At 34.9% G+C, this 19,102-nt stretch overlaps 1 long non-coding RNA gene across 2 annotated transcripts; it reads right to left on the reverse strand.

Annotated features, from left to right (window-relative positions):
* Positions 1-377: 377 nt before the first annotated feature.
* On the reverse strand, positions 378-2,583 carry LOC131874480 (uncharacterized). Of its 2 annotated transcripts, XR_009371845.1 has the most exons (4): positions 2,232-2,583; positions 1,544-2,131; positions 1,030-1,104; positions 378-779 (listed from the first exon to the last, which is right to left on the reverse strand). It is a non-coding gene; the product is annotated as an uncharacterized LOC131874480 (long non-coding RNA). The 2 variants fall into 2 exon arrangements; XR_009371846.1 differs by lacking the exon at positions 2,232-2,583 and having other exon boundaries at positions 1,544-2,218.
* Positions 2,584-19,102: the final 16,519 nt, after the last annotated feature.

The raw sequence follows: 19,102 nt of genomic DNA on the forward strand, positions 1-19,102 counted from the left end.
CCATCATTTAAAAGGTGCGTATGATAGACTAATCACATGTACAATTCCAAGACTTGTCGAGCATAAATAGATTTACTGTAATATGGAAGTGCATATTCTATTCCGTGGATGGCCATGGATAATACCATTTATGTTCATCAATTTCATTTTCCTACTTACAGGAATCTAGAGCAATGCATGATCCAGCTAAAACTTTGAAATAGTAAAAAATGGTAATATGTAATCAGTGTTATGGAATTTGCGAAATAAATTGAAAAGATGACTAACCACTTGGTATATGCATCAAACCTTTTCCACAGTCCCTCGAAAAGAACAATTTCTAGAGTACACCATCTGCATAAGATAGCAAAATATTTTATTTTTGGAATTAAGAAGTAAAATCCCTGAATCAAAGTTCTTTGGGCATTGATTATATATGAAATGAAGAATTGACCAAAATTTATTGGGTAGAAACAAATTACAGAAATCTTTGGACTTCCGACAGACTCTGCAATCCCAATCTCAGGTGAACAAGACTTTGGAGTTTCAATATTTATCGTCTTTCTTGGTGATTTAAGTGTTTCCCAACTCTCTAATACATTTTGATCTTTAGGAATATGGTTCTGCTGTGCCTTTTGACTCTTTGGATCTTTGTACATTTCAGCAAGAGGTGATGACAAACTAAAAACTGTTGATCGAATCTCAGAACGTGGCTGTGAGAATCCTTGCTCAGAAAAATTTGATAATAGTTCAGAAGCTAATGACAATAGAGAATTCTTGTCAAACATCTAAATATGGCTCTGCAAGAAAAGAATCGTGTTTGATTAATAAAATGCATGCAATTACCTCAGACGCCACTGCAATGCATTTATTTTCACTAGTTTCTCTGTGTGATGATAATATGATCTCGAAAAGATCTAATTTTATATATTTCAAACATGTGGATCTGAATGATTTGGTTCAGCAACATTATGTAATTGAGAAACATAAAATCAAGCATCTGCAGATGAGAGATAATAGATCTGTGAGACAGATGTGTGCAGTCGATACCTTCGCAAATAATTCCTCCAACTGATTGGCAAGGGAAGAACCAGAACTAACAAACTGCTTCTTTGTGGGCCATATCTACAAAGAAAATTTCATACTATCAGAAAAATGACCATACTCTGTGCTAGATGTAACACTTTGCAAGAACTCTATTGTTGAATGGAAGCCTGGATTAAAATAGTAGTTGAACTAAAACCGAAGAGCTATTACCAATTTAGATCCAAAATCTTCATGCAATATGCAAGAATATAATAATTTAAAAATTAATCTTGACTTACTTGGCTGTACTATTAATTAAAGTTTCCAAAAAGAATGCGTTAGTGTGAAAATGACAAACACTCTTCCTAAATTTCTAGCTTATTGATCTAAGACTGAAGACAACAACATACACTTTATTGAAACTAAAATGGTTCATGCATTGAGCTAAAATAGAACACATTTTTCTTCGCAAGAATTCAAACCAAAACAGAGCTCTGTATATTAGCAGCAGAAGACACAAGCAGACATAGAAGCTTACTTGTGATTCGCATGAAGGATCCTTTCAAAAGCAGAAGCAAGCACGAATTATGCAAAACATCTGAGCACAATCCTTCCATGATTAGCCTTGTCCTATGCTAATAAATAATCTCATTCCTGTAAAATCAACGTTAGTGAAGTTCAAGGAAAAACATACGTAAGCAGCCGAGCCGAGTGACAGAGCGACTTGAATGAGTCAGTATCTGCAAGCAAAAGCTACATTTTGGTAGAAACTGCAGCTGGAATCAACCATCCACTCTGCATATGTCCTCACCTATTATCCACCCATATACAATAATACATAACATCTTAAGAATGTCTCCGGGAGAAAGCCAGAAACAAGCCCACACCCCTAAATTATGCATTGTATTACAGAAATGAACAGAGGATACTCAATGGTGACTGCATGTAGTTTAGGTTATATAGAGATATTCAGTACTCATTCTCTGTTACCATTTATACCCAAATTTAATAAAATATTTTTCCCTCCTATAATTGTTCAATTAAACTAGTTAAACCGGTCCTGGTGTAGAAGGTAAGAGGGCAAGATGTGTACTCTGCGAAGAAGAAGCGGAAGAGACAACCCCTCCTGTCCCGAGATAACAACACACACTATCAACAATCCATCTGAATAGAACAAAATTGTGTAGAGAGGATCGATTAAAGGAAGTACTTCACAATCTACTTACAAAGCACAGCCCCTCGCCACGTCTAGATGGGTACGCAAAATGTGAAAGCACAGTCAAGGCATGTGGATTATTGAACGAATGCCATCTTGTGCTCAGAATAATAACCCTGCAAGACCCTGCAAGGCACTGACAAAGACCTTGTTTTTGGTGCGTTCTCTCCCGTTGGGAACTGAGAAGACCTCTGCAAACCGCCAGCAACCCTAATCAGCAGGCGCCAAGAATACTGACATCAGCATTTGGCATAAACAATACGCAGCTTTAAGTATGCACATAAGGAAATGGAAAAATATCAAAAAACACAAGTCTTCTTATTGGCTGCTTGCAATCCGTTTAATCAGAAGATAAGGAAAGAAGCCTTCGCTATAGTTCCAGGCAGGAACTAATGAATATTTTTGTTAGAACACACGCAAAATATAAAATCATAGACAACGCACCCGAATTATTTGACAAAATTCCTCATAGAAATGTCATCTCATGGGATGCAATTGTGAGCCAATACATGTGAGCACATGCTGAAAGTGACCACAATGTATGGAGTGCCAGATAAGTCAATGCAAGAGCTCGTTATAGCACAAGTGTTGCTCAATATTTGTGCTAACAATAGAAACCGATTATGTTACAAGATTTCATCAAGGGTCTATTTCTTCCTACAATATTGGAAATATTATAAACCAGAGGATTTTAACACCTTCAAATGTATTTGCAAAGGTAGTGTAAATCTAAATACTTTGATAACATTTATTCATGACTCAAGGTTTACACTAGAATGATCTATTAGAAATAAGAACTTGGTTTAAGACGGCCTTTGAGTATATGCACAGGGCTCAACTTTTAACATCATAGAGGTGGCACTAAAATGTAGATGTATATTCTTATTGATCACTCAGTCTAACAAGAGGCCTCATCTATAACATATATTAGCTTCTTTTTAACAATGGCTTACTATATTATCACGGTTTTCTAAGTCGTGTTTATTCACGGTATTATCACCTATAATATCCACTCTGATTTACTATAATACCGTAATAATGTAGTACAAGTACGGTGTTATTTCAACCTTAACTATATTATATATCTTAATTTTAATTTATATATAAAATATCGCTACAGATATTTTTTCTTGAGACATCTATTTAATTTGTATAAGATAGTAATGTAGGTGTGTTGTTTCTCTTAATTATTTGCAAACCAAACAAGCATTCTTTTATCTTCTTGTGATAGTTGATATTTTTCTTTATCATAAAAAAATGCTATTTTATAGAGGAATCTATAAATGTGTGATAGCATATTAGTAACCTTATTCTATATCTTTTGTAGATTATGGGATATTGATGATTTAATTTACAAGAATTATATTAAACCATTATTGGTTTTGGTAGATAAAAGATTTAGTAAGCTTATTAGACATAATTTTGTGCTTTGTCATGTGCTTTCATATATGCTCCTAGAATATTTTTATCTCATGACATGGATGCCTTTTACTTTAGAGTAGCCCTTCCTTAACCAATCTAATGGGCATATCTATACATATAATGATTATGCGCCCCTTTTGGATGCCCATGCAAAATGTCTTTTGGATCATTTATGATTTTCTATTTTGTTCCTTTTAGATAATTACAGAGTGTATCTTTATTTTAGTGTATCATATACATATGATATTGAAGAAACATGTGGCTTAAAAACACCTAAACATTAAGAACATAATGATGTATTATAATTTTCATAATTATTGTTTGACAATAATATATAAATACTTAATTATCAATATTTTACATCTTCCTCCGCCACTAAACATGATATTCATATGAATAAAGATATTAAATATGTTGAAGATGATATTTCATGCCAATTTGGAACCATTATGAGCAACTAACAAAATATAGAAATTTGAGTCACTAATTTATAAAAAATTAAAGAGAAGGATTATGATAGTGATATAGTACATAGTTCTTCGAGAATTAATATTTTAGTTTATCCTTCACTAAATAGATTCATGAGACCTTAATTTTTCTAGTGCATGATGATTATAGAGGTGATTCGTTACTTGAAACCTTTCATTTGTTACTAGAGTGTTGTACCAACTGAGCTATTGGCCCCTATTTGGCAAACCCATCATCAATTCGAGTGTGGCTTATTTACAACACTCCCCTTTAAGCCACATTGTAGGTGCTTGGGCTCCTAACCTAGCTCTAATACCACATGTTGAGCTACAACTCATATGAACTAACTAGGACTCAAACCTAGGACCTTCCATTTTCTTTTATAGTTCTCTAACAACTGAGATACTACTCCTCTTTGGCTAGCTCATCATTGATCCATTTATGGCTTCTTGTCAATATAATACTTTTATAAGGCCAATTCATTAGATTTTTTCACCTAAGGCTAACATGTTCACAACACTTTATATTGGTGGTTGTTAAAACACCCTCTCTTGGTGAGAGGAAGGTCCAAATAGAAGGGGGATATTAAATGAGGACATGAAATATTGAAATCAAAATGTAAGTCACCTAACAAATTTCAAAATTGAAATCTCTGAATTGTAATAAAAGGGGCATTTCAAAAAATAAAATAGACTTAAGAAGCATCACAAGGATTTAGAAGATTTTTTTTAATAATTAAATTACTAGAAAGGCCAACACCCATTTTGATAAAAGAGAATTTAAAACATTGTCAATAGATACTTCATATTTAAAGCATAATATCAAAGTTTAAAGCCCTTTTGTATTCATAAATAGCACTCTAATATTCTATATGATTTATAATTACATAACAGTCTATGGAAAAACTTCAAAGCATATCACCAAAAAAAATCAAGTTTCCTATAGGAGATTAACTATCCTGATAAACTTTTGTTTCAAAGCTATCTATTTATTAGATATGACTCAAACCCTAACAACAAAACCTTCCAACCTCTTTCCTTGCCGACCATCTCATCATCATCTGAGATCGCAAATTCTAACTCATCCACCTATATCTGCTCCTTTAGACCTTCTAGTTGAATATATGTAAAAATCCAATTTAGGTACTTGTTTTCTTCCATTTTCATGAAATAATTTAAAAATTCCAAACTTTTGAAACCAACTAACCTATTTTCCTAGTATTTCTCCTCATCTTGTTCTTATATGGAGCCAAATCAGACTCGAAGGTTAATTTTTCATAATTTTATCGACACATTTTCTCCCCAAATTATTCAACAAGGGTTTTGGGACAGCACCCCCAAGTTGAGGTCAAGGTGCAGCGCCCCTTGTAGGGTTGCAGGGCAGGGTCGAGGGGCAGCTCCCTTGCAGGGGTTTTTGGGGGCAGCACGCTCGAATGTTCAACTAACTTTTATTATTTTATAAAGGCGTCGAGACTTATTTTTCTATTGGTTGACATGTTCTAACCCTAATTTTGTAACCGACATAAGTCTTGATAAATAGGCTAAGGGTTATGGTTTTCTCTAGCATTTTGCAACGGTATTGAGTTGCAAGGGATTGTTGGTTGCAATTAGTGCGGTTTACAGGATGATAATATTGGACTCTCTCTTAAGTGGACGTAGCCCGACTTTGGGTGAACCACGTTAAAATTGTCTCCTCTGTTATTATTTCTATGTTTTTCATTCCTTTGTTTAATATTTATTTACATATAATTGATATTTTCCGCATGCAATTCCTAACACATCTTTCATCATAATAATTGGTAGTTTTGGCACTTCTTCATTCATTTTGCCATAATCCTTAGGCAAAGGAATCCAGAAGCTATCATAATTCCTTAGAGCATCATCTAACCCTACTAGCACCTATTCCTTAAAAACTAACTTGCATAGCCTTTTTTCTTTATCTTTGCTCAGACCTAAATCTAATGAGATAGCTAAAAACATTGAAGAGATGTTTGTATTAATGCAATACCTATGGTTTGTCATTAAGAATTCCTCCCCTAGCATATATTTCATCGCATACAAGACTATTGGGTTCTTATACCTCATAATAATGCTAAGTCTCTTTTCTCCAATTTCTCCTATGAAAGCCATTTGTCTTCTAGTCATCATCAGTTGTATTGGAGATTCCATACCACTGTTTCTAGACAAACTATTACCAAAGAAAAGGAGTTAATCAATTTTTGTCTTACAAAATAAAGATATTCTAGATGTTTCCAAAAATCAAATTTGATTTAGGAATTCTACAAATCCTCCCTTCTTCTTTTATTCAAGAAGGTTATATATCATTTCCTAGCTTTGTTTATTGAAATCTCTCAGTCATATCATTTAATCATGATTTTCTCTTCCTTCAAATCCCAAGAACGGCCCATGACAGATCATACCCACCATGCTGGCAATCCTTCATTAATATTTTTCGCCAAATTTTCCCATTTAAATTTAGATATGATATCTCCACCAAACCTCTACCTTATATTTCTTTATCCTATTTCTCCAATGTCTCCATCTTTCTAAAAATATTACTCTACTCTTCAAGGCTCTTTTTGAATTAATGATATCCTATCTTCGATAGATCGTCTCAAGAATAATTATGAAAATCAATCCCTTTTTGGAATCTATCACATCAACTTTGTGTTGGCAACTAAGAGGGGGGGTGAATCAGTTCTCTCAAAATCTATTCTAAACTCAAATATAATTTTAGATCTGATAATTAACAATGAAAGCATAAATCAACACCACATTAGTAACACACATAACGCCAATATTTTTAATGTGGAAAACCTGGTCAAGGGAAAAACCATGATGGGAACCTGCCCACAATATGATGATACCTTGTTAGATGTATATATGAAATATTATTATGAGGAATGCACATGCATTTAGGCACACTACCGAGAGCTCATTGCTCAAAAAAAACAAAGGGCTACAACCCTGGGAAGACTCATTGTCTTACAAACACATTTGGATTACATCTAGAAGATCATGAACTGAGAAAATAGCATCTCCTCATGCCTGGTTATAGTTCTGGTTAAGCACATGACACATATTCTACTCTTTGCACTTCTTCACACTTCTTTGCACTACTTCACTACTTCCAAAAGATCAAAGAATTATTCGTGCACACAAATACTTCTCTCACATGAGTATTACATTTATTTATACATATCATTGAAACCTATATTTCAAGGTCAGCTCGACACACATCACAAATTACAAAGATATAAGCATACACACTACAATATTATATGCGGACCAAAACAATTCGGCTAAAACATAGTATGGAAATAAATCAACGCCTCAAACATGAAACACCTCTAAGAATTATGCCTTGAACATTTGCAACACACTACAGGCATCATGTCGGCCAAGAACATGAAGAACACCACTAGATCAAGGAAAATCATCAACAACAAGCACAACGAGCAATGTGAACCACAAACACAAATAGCACATGATCTAGAAACATCTGCAAGCATCATGAATTACCATAGCAACATCCACACCAACACCACTTAGTAGAATCTTCATCATCATTATACCAAACTTCAAGAACACTAATTGCAATGACTATCAAACTAAAAGATTCACTTGCGGACCTCAAAATCATGAACCATCTGAATTGAGGACACACCAAAACATCCCAAACACTTCGCCAAATCCAAAAATCAAGATATTGCAACGCGAAGCAATGCAGACCAAAATCTAGAACACTAATCAACACCGAACAACTGAAAAACTAACCGCAAAACCAAACCTCATAACTTGATCAAATCACCATGTGAACCACTAAAATTTGAGCTGAATCAACTAGAGATACTTATCTCAAAACCTTTTAATCCGCAACAACTCAACTGCAACACACTAGCCAAACCAACTCGCTTAATTTGACTGCAACACTGGAATACACAAAGTAATATGTTGACAACAATGACAACACATCACTCAAGCAATCCAAACACATATTTGCACATTATCCCAACACTCTAACCTAGAGAAGCTTGCTATCCTTACTCGGGTATGATTCAAAAAATTTCTTTGACACATTTAAAATCTTTCATTTTAAAATTTAAATGGTGATCTTTTTATCATTATGTCCAAACAAGTTTGAATTCCACTATCCTCAACATCTCTAAGCTTAATATTTAGTTACCTAGATTCATCTATGTCTTCCATTAAATTCTAACTACATTTTTAGCCAATTTGTCTGCCATATTGTTCCCTTCTCTATAAATGTGGCTTATTTTGAAAACATCAAGTTTTTAATTATTTCTTGGATTGGGTTAAGCCATCTAGCCATCAACCAATTAGGTGAACTATTTTTTTAATAGCATTGATTACTACTAGGGATTCACCTTCCAAATGGATCTTCCTACCTCCTATTTTAAATCCAACCTATAATCCAGGCAAAGCTACTCTGATTTATGTTATATTATAAGTAGTTTCTCCTAAAGCTATTGATTCTTATGCTATCATTTTTCCTTATTCATCCCTAGCGATACACCCCATACCACCTTGACCTAGATTTCCTTTCACTTCTCCATCAAAATTGATTTTTATCCATCCTTTATGTGGGGGCATCCATTTGACTTTGTCTCTAGTCGTCAAAAAGTGTATATTCTTGCTTCCTCCCTAATTCTTGGGGATAATTAAGCCTCTAAATTTCTTAGTCATTTCACCATCCCATTAATTGAATAAATTATCCTCTAACACTTGATACCTTGTTGGTACATTGACCAATTCCACAATTTTATCCTAAATTTTTTGTATGAGATTTTTCTCTGATATCTCTTTATCTTGAAAGATTATACATGGTTTCTTTCCTTCCATATTTCCCAAACTACATATCTTTATTTCTCATTCCTTCCCAAATTTTGAACCAATCCAATAATTGTTGTGGTTTGGGGCATTGAAAGTTCAGCTTATCCAAAAAATGGTCCTATCTTTTCTTTGCATAGGGGCGGTCAAATAGGATATGGTATGTTGTTTCATTTTGCATTTTGCATAATACACATCTACTATCCCCTTGGATGCCCAATTTTTCCATTTGATCCTATGTGAGCACCTTTCCTTGGATTGTCAACCATGCAAATACCTCTACCTTTGGAAGACAATGTTTGTTCCTGTAATGGTGAAAAATCATGGTTTCCACCATTAGATGTATGAAAACCACTATTTTTTACTTAAGAACCATTACATTCAAAAGAGGGTTCCATCCAATAGATCTAGTCACGAACTAGAAAGAATTTGGACTGAGAATTTTAATTACATTGGGTTTTTTTATTATTTGAATTAATTAAACCTATTTTGTAAATTGAATTGCTGAAATTAGGGTAAATGTGTTGAAATATAGATGAAATACGGAAATAGTAAGCAAGAGTCATTGGATTGAGCCACGAACCTCGATCTGAGAAATGTAAGCAAATTTAGACCTGTTACCCAAAAGAGCTTCCAAAATGTTGGGACCGTGGGGCCGATCACCCTGGTCCTCCAAACTTTTCTCACTCTAATGGGGGATCGATTCATCACTATAATTGATGCTTATTCTGAAGATCGTAGCTCCATAGTTGTTTCTTTCACACACAAAGAAGAGGAAATAGGCTGGGAATAGGGGTTTTCCTAAGTCAAACCTCGATTAGGAAATTAAACTTGAATTAAATGTTGCAAATACAGAAATAAATAGTGAAAAGATATATCTTAGATCTGCAATGAATGATAATGATGCTTTGTTTCTTGAATGTAACCACATATGTTGTATGAAATAATATGAATATGACAAAACCCTAATAACACACACACATGCTTGCATATGAATAATGTAATGTTGCTCCACAATGGATGAATGAAGAGTATGCAGCCTTGAAGATCTCTATAAATTCTTGATGATGAATGTTCCAATGTTTGAATGATAGATTGCTTGAATAAGGATTGATTGGACACCTTATGATTCTTCTATGATGATGAAATGAGAGGGATGAACCTCCTTTTATACTTTCCCATCAAACCAAATCTTAATTTTTTGACATAAGTCAGTATGAATATCACATTCCCTCTAACTCATTGTGGCCGTTAAGGGGGGCCAAATTAAGGTCCCAATTAAGAGGACCAAGTCGCCACACCCTGGTCCCATCGAGTACCAAGGTGCATGTGCTCTAGTCCTACCCCATTTAAGGGCTAGAACCAAGAGGCCATGTGATGTGTAAAGTGGAAATGAGGCTAGAATTGCATGGTATGAGAAGAATTAGGTCCTAATCCAACTTCAAGACATCAATGCTAAGATGAGGGCCCAAATGTGGACCAAATTTTAAGGGAGTACAATTTAGGATGCTACATTTCTATATTAATTTACACAGCCATTCTTCTTTAACTATAACTACTCCTTTAATTTGGTACCCTAACTTTACTTTGTAGGAGCCTATTTTAGATCCATACCATCTAATCTTCACCACACTTCTTTATTTTAGGATATCTTTCAAGAATCCTTTTTGATGTCTTGGAGCCTATATGTCTTCTACTGATTCTCATTTCTATAGACTAGTCCCATCTTTTAAAATTACTACCCTATAGTCTCTCACTTTAGTCCCTCATGTCTGAGAAGTTTCCCTTTCAATTTCCTCCATGTTGGGATAATTTTCCAAATTTTTATAATTATTCCATGAGTCAGTTACGGAGGCACTATATCCATCTCTAATTTCCTATGTTACATGCTTCGATATTATATTCCTGAATTCTAGTATGTAGTTCCAAATAGTCAATCCTCTTAGGAGATCTCTTATAGTCAATATTCTAATGGGATCATCGTTGTCTAAATATTTTCTTCTCAGGAACCTAACCCATTTCTGATCACCTTTACTATATAACTACCAAACTAGTTTTTCCCCCATTGCAAGATTCAATAATAGTAATTGCCTTACGCATGTTCCTCTTGCTACCTTTGGAGTACAAATTTTGTCCCAAGAAATTAGTCGGACTTTATTTTGGTACTTTGTTCCATTCTAGAAGAATATTCTCATGATTTTGTTCAATTCCTCTTCTACTACCTTTGGTATTTTTAGACATGCATTGCTAATAATATTGATTGAATCATTAATAATTTCCTATCTGACAAAAGCCATTTCCCTCTCCATGATCCCATCTTGTCTGCATATCTATTAATTAAATTTTCCCAGTAAACTTTTTTATTTATTCCATTAAAAAGTGGTGTTCCTAAGAACTTCCCAAGAAAATTAGCCACTTTCAGATTTAGGATTCTGGACAATACCCTTTGATGACTAGGTTGAGTACTTAGGAAGAAAACTTCAAATTCATTCCAATTGATTTATTTTCCTAAAGTATTGCAATACCTAAATTAAGGAGACCTTTTATTTTCTTAGCTTTACCCCTACACGATTGCCCAAATAGGATTATATCATCCGCGAATTGTTGGTTATTCACAAGTTCCAAAATTGTCGCTACATTTACACCTCACCAATCTCCATTAATTCTAATCTTATTAATGAGTCTCCCTAACATTCATGCCCTTATAATGAATAGAAAATGGAAGATTGGATCACCTTGCCTGATGCCTCTTTATGTGCTAAAGAAACCATGAGAAACTCCACTCATAAGTACTAAAAATTTTAGGGATGAGATACAACTATTGATCCATTATATCCAATCTCTATTAAATCCAAAAAAATTGGAAGACTTCATATAAGAATCCTCTATCCAACAAGTCATATGCCTTAAGGACATCTAATTTTAAAATCATACTTGTTTGTCTTGTTTTCCTCGCTAAAGGAATTTCTTCATGAGGATTTATTATGCCTTCAACAATTGATCTACTTGGAGCAAAGGCACTTTGTTCTTCCGAAATTATGGAATTTAAAATTGCTCTTAATCTATTTGCAATAATTTTGGAGATTATCTTATATGTTGTATTGTATAGGGAAATTAGTCTAAAGTTTCTCATGGCTTAAACTTCCTTCTTTTTAGGGATCAGAGCTAAAAAATTGTGTGTTTTATTGCCTCGAGTATGGTTTTTTTTCTTTCTTGACTCCTCCACAACCTTATAAATGTCATCTCCTACTATTTCCTATAACTACTGGAAAATTCTTGTCAGAAAACCATTTGGGCCTGGAGCCTTATTTGGGTTCATTTGGAATACCGCTTCACTGACTTCATCTTTATTTATCTTTTTATAAAGCTCTTTGTTATGGTCCTCTATGGAATGGTCCCCAAAAATTCCTTTCTGACCTCCCTATTCAATTGTACTTCCTTATTTAGGGTTTCTTCAATAAAATTGACTTCTTCCTTATTAAACTCCTCTAATGTTTGATTCTTCGTCCCATTGTTTTTATATATGTCTATGAATCTATTTCTTTTCTTATTAGCCATTGAAATTTATGGAAGAATTTAGTATTTCTGTCTCCTTCCTTAAACCATATCTCAAAAGATTTTTGTCTGCAATGACATTCTTCCCTTGCCATTATTTCATTCAGTTATGCCTTTAATAATCTCTCTATCTCAAATTCCTCTACTCCTATTCCCTTTTCAATTATAATCTCATTGAGATTTGATAGTTCTTTTTCTATTCTAGATTTCTCTTGGAATATGTTTTTGAAATGATTTTTGTTCCATTCTGATACATATATGATTGATCTTCATTCTTTATCTCGTGCCACCATTTTTCTATTGGTTCTTTCAAACTTGAAAGGAATTATTGTTGTGTGATCATCCTAATTTGTTGATAACTATACTAGATAATGGTCTAATCCTGTGTATGGAAGCACTATTACCTCATAGTATTGCATTTGACTATCCCAACATCCCATGCTCAAGAATCTATCTAATATTTCTACTATGTTGGTGAATCCCTTTCTATGGTTTGTCCATGTAAAAATGCAATCCCTTTCCTACATTTCCTTAAAAGGATTATTGTCTATGAAAGTTTGGAAGTCTGATTGCACCCCAAATATTTTCCTTTGACCACCCAGTTTTTCCTAGTTGTTTAAAGTAACATTGAAATCTCTATCTATAATTCCTTTCTCACCCTTGAAGCCTTCAATTATTTTTGTTAAATGCATCCATAATTCTCTTTTCGACATTGTTTGGGTTGGACCATATACATTTATAATATATAACCTATCATTGGTTTGTAACATTCTACATTTTAATATGATCCACCATCTATTATTTTCTATCACTGCTCCATCAACCTTGATTGGACTCCAAATCATACCTAATCCCCCCAAAGCCTCTTTTGAGCCAAAAAAAAATGTCCCCTCCATTGTTTCCAATTGTGTAATTTCTTTTCACTTTCCTCTTTCTTTATTTTAGTTTTTTGAAGAAGACAAACATCTACTTTTGTTTGATCAATTTGATGCTTTATTAGGTACCATTTTTTAAGGGAATTAATGCCCCTAACATTCTATATTATGATTTTCATTGAGTTTAGGGTCAAGGTTAAGCTCTTTCCCAAACATTGTTATCTTTTTCTTCCTTTTGTGGTCTACTAAAGAGGCTATAGTCATTTTGGACTTGTTTGAACTTGCTCCTCTTTTCCTTTTCTCCAACATTCTAGGACCCTTGATTCTTGATTAGATTTTGTAGCATCCTAAAATTGCGACACTTGCAATTTCGACTGCATTTCGGTCTTCACGATGGCGACACAACACGCAACCTGAATGGAGACCCCAAAACTTGCTCACGACACTGAAAACTGCATTTTTCAAGCACCATTGGCCTGAACCTCTTTGCACCTCGCTGTCCCGGAGGTGGGACCAGAGCGCCCAGCGCCCTGGTCCTCCAGGACCATGGCGCCCAGTGCCCTGGTCCTTGGGTCCTATTTTGGGCCCGATTTCCTAAGTGATATCGGGTCTTTTTTATTGCAATTTGGAAATATACTTCCCTGGTCGGCCTAAGGTCGGGAAAATCAGTCTATCAGCCCTAATTGACAAGTATATAAACTACATTTTTCTCTCTCATTTAAAAAAAGATAGAAGACATACATGACGGAAAAAGCGTGGAAACTATACTCAAGCATTCAAGCATTCAAGCAATTGATCATTCCAAGTCTCCATTCAAGGCTAAGTGTTGCATTCAAGTCAAGGATTCAACCATTGAAGAGGAGATCACTTATTACATGCTACATACTACAACATACAACATCTAAACCTTTGCACATAAGGATACAAACATCCTTAGAACAAGGTATTAGTACTTGTTTTACATTACAGTCATTGACATTTACAGCACTTGCTCATTTCTTGGTTAATTCCAAAACCGGGGTTTGACCTAAAGGCAAACCCCTAATCCCTAACCCCCCAATCGTCTTCGCTTTTCTGTGTGTAGGTTGCAGGTACGCGGCTGAGATTGAAGATTTGGAATCCTTGTGCAGAGACGAACCGATCCCACTTCGTTTCGCGGATTTTTCAGAGGACCGTGGCGTCGGGCGCCATCGTCCCGACAACTTTTTCTCAAATTTGCAGGATAGCGCCGTATCGACATTCTACTGCTAATTCCAGGTCTGCAGCTTCATCCTATAACCTAAACTCAGTTTATAAGCGAATCTTTATGACTTTCTATGCATCCTTAGCTTAATTTCCTTAATCAACATTCTTTACAAAAGAGGGTAGCTTTGCTTTCCAAACCCTTGAAATTCATTTAGCATCCAATCTTACATCGTGTGGGATTGAATCTTATGAGTTTCAACCCCTCTTTTGAATGTAAAGTCTTCCCCCTAAGTGAAAACCCATCGAATCCTAGCGAACCTCCCTTCTCTCTCCTCAGAGTTAGAAGAGGGGAGACCAACTAGGGTTCAACCGCGATTTTCTGCTTTACATTTTGGTGAACCCGACATGAACATCCTTTCTGATTATTCATGATTAGATCTGAAAATTGATTCCTTGATTTCATTTCCATGTTTGATCTTTTGCAAAATTTTAGAGGTGATTGCATAAAAACCCTAAATTTTCTTTTTTTGAACATTGAACTTGCGAAATGTTTAATTATTAATGCTTGCTTCAGATCTGCTTTTCTATTATAAATTATCAATTCATATCTGTACTTTAATTTTGAAAATTAAGTGGTTAAATGTCAAAACCCTAATTTTTGAAACCCTCTTAATTCAACCTTTGTTTGACAATTTGACCGATCAAAACATCTCCAAATCAGCTGTAACTTTGGATTCTGCAATAAAATCACAATATCTTTCATCCCTGAAAATTTGGAAAAAAGTTGCGAGGACCGTGTTGCACTCCAAGCGCCATCGTCCCCGACATTTTTTCCAAAATTTCGGGAGCGAGATCTTGCTGTATTTTCCTGCTAAAATCCAGAATTTTGGCTGATTTTGTCAATTATAACACTTTCAAAATTACAGTCAAAGTTGGTCTTGTGATTGCTTGGTTTAAGGCTCCTAATCATTCAAAAATTGTGGAAATTGAAATTTTGTGTCAAAATTGCTTTCTTACTGTCCTAAATCTGAAAATTGTGTTTGCATTCATTCAAAATTTCAGTGCTTTATTCAAATCCTTGCAATTTGTGACTTTTGAAATTAAGTGCTTAATTACAACAACTTTGATTTCCGCTTTCAAAATTGAATTTTGCGTGAAATTGAATCAATTTTTAAATTTCAAAACTTGCACTGCTTTTGACATTCCCTCTAAAATCATAAAATTCAAAATTTCAGTTTCCCTCTCTTTTTCAAAATTCAAATTTTGCATTTTTTGACAATCTTGATAGGGTTCAATTTTGAGATTGCAACTTTAATTTGGCCTATCTACAGATCGTAAAATCACTCAATTTTTTCAGATTAGCTCTAAAATCATCATACCTTTCATCCCTGCAAATTTCAAAAAAAGTTGCAAGGACCGTGTTGCACTCCGAGCGCCACGGTCCCGAACATTTTTTCTGAAATTTCGGGAGACTGTTGTGATTGCATTTAACAGCTTAAATCTGGAAGATTGGCTGTTTTTACTGAAAATTGCTACCTCTAAAATCAAAATCTTCTCTCTCTCTCTAGTGCATGAGTTTTACAACAGTAAGCCCTACTTACACTATTCCCGTTAGAAGAAGCCGTAGAATTAAGTCTTTCCGAGGTTTAACTACTGAGGAGATGGAACCTAATTTGAGTAGCCTTTTTAACGAGGACATGGGTAATTCCTCTAATCCTCCGAATGATGAAGAAGCTCTCCATGAAGTTTCCGTTGAACAACTTTCCAAATTGGATAACCAATTTGACGATTTTCACCAATGGATGTCTCATGAGTATCCCGATAGTCAAGCTCTTCCTTTAATTGAGGGTCTAAAACGCATGCTTCAAAGTGATAAGAATGGAATTGATGTTTTACGTGGTATCACACACATTGTGGATTCGAATGTGATGCCTATGAAGAGTTGTGCTGAATCTTTAGGTTATACACAGCCTCCTACACAAGTCAATCATTCTATTCCTTTGACCACTTCTATTGCTAGTATACCTACCTTTACATCAAACATCATGGCTACTTCTATACAAGACATTCCTCCTGTGATCACTAGTCATGGGGGCAATCCTCCTTCTTCAATTAACCCTATTCCTTCATTCAATCCGACTTCTTCATTCATTCCTTCAATAAGTGTTCCTATTACATCTTCACAAATGAACATGACGCAAGGGGGCAATTCATTTAACCATTCCATTCCTCCTTGTAGTGTTCCTCCTATCCAATCATCCCCTATGGTTGACTATCATAGGGTCCCACCACCTTACTCTTTACCTTCTTTCAATAACATCACACCTCCATCTCAATCTAACACACCTAATATGAACTCTTCGACTGAAGCTACCATTAATAATCTTGCACAAACTGTCTCTTCTTTACAGCAACAAATTGCCTCTATGAATCAATCTAAGTTTAGTGTGCCCACATTTGATGTTGCGAGCCCACTTTCTCTTGATATTGTTCGAGCTATCCCTCCTAAACATGTTGAAATCCCGCATTTGGAGCTTTATAATGGTAAAGGAGATCCTCTAACACATGTTAAGACTTTTCAAACAATATGTACTGATTTTGCTTATGACCAAAGGTTGCTTGCAAAACTATTCACCAGAACATTAAGAGACAAAGCCCTACAATGGTATTGCTCGTTGCCTTCTTATTCTATTACTTCTTTCGAACAACTTGCAAATGCTTTCATTCAACAATTTCAAAACAATATAAGTCCTAAAGTTACTTTGATTGATTTAATGCATTGTAAACAAGGTGTTAAAGAAAAAGTGACTGATTTCATTGGTAGATATAAGCATTTGTATGCTCAAATTTCTTTTCCTGTGCCTGACAATGATATTCAAAGAATCTTTATTTCTAATTTGCAAAAAGATATTCGAGACAAACTTCTGTTTTCTGAGTTTACTTCTTTCCAACAGTTGTGTGCCACTCTTCACAATTATCAACTGACTGTGAGTCAAATGGAACAATCACATCCTATGGCTCCGAGTGATAAGTGTGATAGCAGTCAACAACCATTTGGGAAGTTTAAACCGAACAGAGATTCCATCAAATTCAATGAAAACATCATCAACAACAATGTGAATGCAGCATCAGGTGTGCCTCCTATTTCTAAATTTTTCAGGAAAGAAAGAAAGTATACTCCTTTGAATGAATCATTGCATGATATTATGAATAAGTTATTGGAACAAAATGTGCTTACTCTTCCTCCTATACGACAAATTGATCCTGCAAAGATTACTTCACCTTATTTTGATCACAAATCTTTTTGTCACTTTCATCGTCAGCCTGGGCATGATACTGAAAAATGTTTTTCTTTAAAGGGTAAAATTCAAGATTTGATTGATAATAATACTATTTCTGTTTCTGGAGTGAATGATAAAGGCAACACATCTGTAGCTCCTCCTAACCAAAATCTTCAGATTTTTACTGATCCATTACCTTCTCATACCTCTCATACCTCTAATGCGATTGAGGCTAATGATTCCTCTTTCTCATCTGATGGTCTTGTGTCTATGGCTCCGAATGTGATTAACTTTGTAGAGCAGCAAGAAATCCCTAAAGAACCTTCCATCACATTTGATTCCAGTGAAACCATTAGAGCACCTGATGGTCCTTTATACATAGTTGCAAAAGTCAAAAATACACCTTGCCGTGGAGTGCTTATTGATCCTTCGTGCATGGTTAATGTTATTACTGAAGAATTTCTTTTTACTTTGCAATTGAATCAAGTGATCTATGACAAAACAGATGTGATTGTGAAACTATTTGATGCATTTTCTTCTCCTGCAATTGGTTCTATTACATTGCCTATTGAGGTTCATAATAAATCTCTTGATGTGAACTTTGCTATTATTCCATCTTCCGAACAATTTCGTGTGAAGCTTGGCTATCCTTGGCTATCTTCCATGAAAGCTATTGCTTCTCCTATTCATAAGTGTTTAAAATTTCCCCATAATGGTGAAGTTGTTACTGTCAATCATACTCTCTTTAAACCAGCCGAAAGAACCTCTAGTGTTCCTATTGATTACTTTTGGCCCAAACAATTCCAATCTCTTCCTCCGCGAAGTGATCATCTTTTTAAATCTTATCAAAAGTGGAAAACAGATATGATCCTATCTCTAAGTGAACCTAGAACACCTAAACTTGACATTCCTATCATTCTTGAGAAGGAAATTCTTCCTTTGAAAGACAAAACTAATGTCTTTCCCCAAGAAGATTCCCAACCCGTCCCCATGGATGTGACTATGTCTATGCCTAATAAATCTTCTAAAAGTAGACCTATACCTCCTCGTCATGATGGACTTGGTCTTCTTCCTAAACCAAAAATTCTTCCTTTATATGGAGCAGTTCCTCCTCCTGCCTTTTATAGAGAGAAGAGACCTTCTTCTTCTCCTATTATCCAGCCTAAGAGACCACAACCTAAACACCCAAGTGATAAGGATGAGAACATTCCTCTTCCTCTATCTTCTACACTTCCTACTAAGACT

Source organism: Cryptomeria japonica, chromosome 3 (assembly GCF_030272615.1).
Source record: "Cryptomeria japonica chromosome 3, Sugi_1.0, whole genome shotgun sequence".
NCBI classification, from domain to species: Eukaryota; Viridiplantae; Streptophyta; class Pinopsida; order Cupressales; family Cupressaceae; genus Cryptomeria; species Cryptomeria japonica.